The 2,725-nt window shown below is 45.3% G+C and overlaps 1 protein-coding gene across 1 annotated transcript in view; it reads right to left on the bottom strand.

Annotated features, from left to right (window-relative positions):
- The window catches only part of LOC119365239, a 5,574-nt gene extending 4,367 nt beyond the window's left edge, over window positions 1-1,207 (bottom strand). The window contains exon 1 of the mRNA XM_037630853.1: window positions 313-1,207. The gene's annotated coding sequence lies outside the window, so the exon portion shown is untranslated. The remainder of the gene's footprint in view (window positions 1-312) is intronic.
- Between the last annotated feature and the right edge of the window lie 1,518 nt (window positions 1,208-2,725).

The following is a 2,725-nucleotide window of genomic DNA, read 5'->3' as shown; positions in this document are numbered from 1 at the left end:
CCATCCCCATAACGGAAGGAACAGTTATCATGTTGGATTAAGCATCTCCCAAAGCATACAAAGAACGCTGCTAGCTGACCGAAATAATATAAATAAAACGCTGCTAGCATACAAAGAACGCTGCTAGCACAAATCTCCCGTTCTATAAATAAAACAATATAATAGCAAAATGGACTTTGCCTTTGCGTCATTAAAAAACAGAGCACCGACGGAGCACTACAGCAAACTGAAAGTTGTGTTCGTATTGGACCAAGTAAATCAGACTGTCTAGCCAGATGAACGAAACATCAAGATCAAGATTGGTTAATTTACCTGTTTACCGGCGAGCGTTGATCACAGACAGAACCCACCAGGTGACAACCCGGTTGTCGCCCTGGCCACTGTTCTTGGAGAACGGCCTGCTGAATCGTCTGAATCGCCTTGTGTTCCGCCTCTGGAGACTCGGCACCAATATTCAGAGACAACTCAGAATCCGACCTCCCGGCTCTCAACGATGAAGAAGCTATCTGAAGACGGGCGGAAACAGATTGGAATGCTCTTCTGACGGAGCAGGAAACCCGCTCTCCTTGTTATTGACGTGCCTCCTCGGTTTCCACGAGGAAGGATGCCCCCCGCCCCCAAGACTTGGAATCCACGTCCAGAATCGAGAAACTTGGCACGCCGGAGAGGAATACCTCGGAAGGATCTACACACGCAGAGGAAAGGAGGAGGGCGGAGCAAACATGCAGGCCACGCCTCCGGCGGAGTCTCAGTCCTTGGCCTCCGGCGATTCAGAATCTCGGAGCCCGCTCGCTCTTTTCCCCACCTCTGATCCTCCGTTTCTTGGCAGCCGGCCGGCAAAACACGGCGACGGCGGCGCCGAGATCGGATTAATTCCCCGGGCCTTCAGAGATGGAAGGAAACAACCCAAATGCGGATGAACGGATACTCACAGCCCCTTCCTTTTTCTTCACAGGACCGTGTGGGAATTTGGTTGCCTTTTTCTGATGATGATCCTTCTTTTTCCCTCAGCAAACTGAGCCGTCCATGGCCATGGGGACGCATGCACGGCTCCTCCTTAGCAATCGGCAGGCTTCTTGGGACGTGGAACCCCTTGCCCTCACTGCCTACTCTGCTCTCCTACCACCATCTCTCTCTCTCTCTCTCTCTCTCTGATGACGACGGAGGGGCAGCGGATTAAAAGAGGGGGCTTTGGATTTGATATATCTCTCTGTTTTGGTATGTCCCTCGTGTCCCTCTTTTTGTACTACGTCAATAGCTGCTCGACCAACCTCAACACGTAGGGGATGACAAGGAAAAGGGAAAGAGAAGAATAAATCTTGACACATACACCCCTGAGCATGCCACTATATACTAGGTTGGGACAATAGGCATGAAGTGGTAAAACATCATGATCATCATCATCATTATTAAAACACAAGATATTATTATAATTTATAAATGATTGTTAAGTCCATCTGTGTTTCTATATAAGATTAAGAGGTAATAGCACCCCAGGTACCCTAACTTGCATCCAATGTGATGATCTAGTCCCAAAGTTGCAAAACTAGACCAACTCATACCCCAACTTGCATCCAATGTGATGATTTAGTCCCAGGCCAATCAGAGCTCGCCATTTGGCTGCCAAGTGGCTGGGCCGGTCAGCGCTGACAGTTTTGCACAAACCCCCCTGCCGTTTCCTTTAATCAACCCGTACTCACCTCCACCTGAATTTGCCGTGGCATTGATCAATCAAAACTGTCTTTGCTGTGGTGGGCGGAGCAAATCATTCTTGCTTGCATGCATGCATGCATGCACGCATACCTCGATCGATCGTGGTCGTTGAGTGGAGATGTACGAGAGAGTACAGTGTTTCGGAATTCTCGGATGAGTGGATTCAAAGCTGGAATCATATTACCACTTCTTTCGATAGAAAAAATAGAAACAGAAAGGAAGCCATACCACAATGCACATTGCGCGGGCCTGCGTACTGGTGACCACTACAGTACCGCTGTCCGCTGACCACTGACGGCTCGAGTGCGCGCGCCAACACAAGCTAGCTAGCTAGCTATAGCTGGAGTACTCCGATATGATGACCGCGTAATTTCGATCGCCGATGAAATGCACGTACGTGCACGCCATGCATTGATGCTGAGGTCTGGGAAGAAGACTCGAGCTAGATCTCGAGCGTACGCAACCAACTTCCGTGTAAACAACTTCATTACCGAATCGTTCGATCAAAAAATTACTCCCTCCGTTTTTATTAACTCCACGTATTAGCTTTGACTGAAGTCAAACTTTATCAAATTTGACCAAGTTGAAAATAACATATTTATGTGATGTGAAAATATATCTAATGATTAATCCAATGATATATATTTTTATGTTCAATGATATATATATATTTGAAGGTATATGTGTTAAACTGTTTTTCCACAAACTTGTTGAAAGTATATAAAGTTTGAATTTAGACAAACCTAATATGCGGAGTAAATAAAAATGGCGGGCGTAGGAAGAAAACACGGGAATATGATGCATGTCACGCAGCGTAATTTTCCTATTGCATCTTAAAAAAATACATTGGAGTTAATAGAGAAAAAATATACTCCCCTAAAAACTTTTATAAGACATTTTAAGTCACTATTTTGAAGCATAGGAATGCCGTTCTCAGTTATATAATTTTTTGTCAGGTGTAGCTCATATTTTATTAGATAAATTTATGATTATTATTTTTGACTCAAATGCG

This window comes from Triticum dicoccoides, chromosome 2B (assembly GCF_002162155.2).
Source record: "Triticum dicoccoides isolate Atlit2015 ecotype Zavitan chromosome 2B, WEW_v2.0, whole genome shotgun sequence".
NCBI lineage: Eukaryota > Viridiplantae > Streptophyta > Magnoliopsida > Poales > Poaceae > Triticum > Triticum dicoccoides.
The sequence above is the reverse complement of the archived record's forward strand: the minus strand, read 5'-3'. Positions and strand labels throughout refer to the sequence as shown.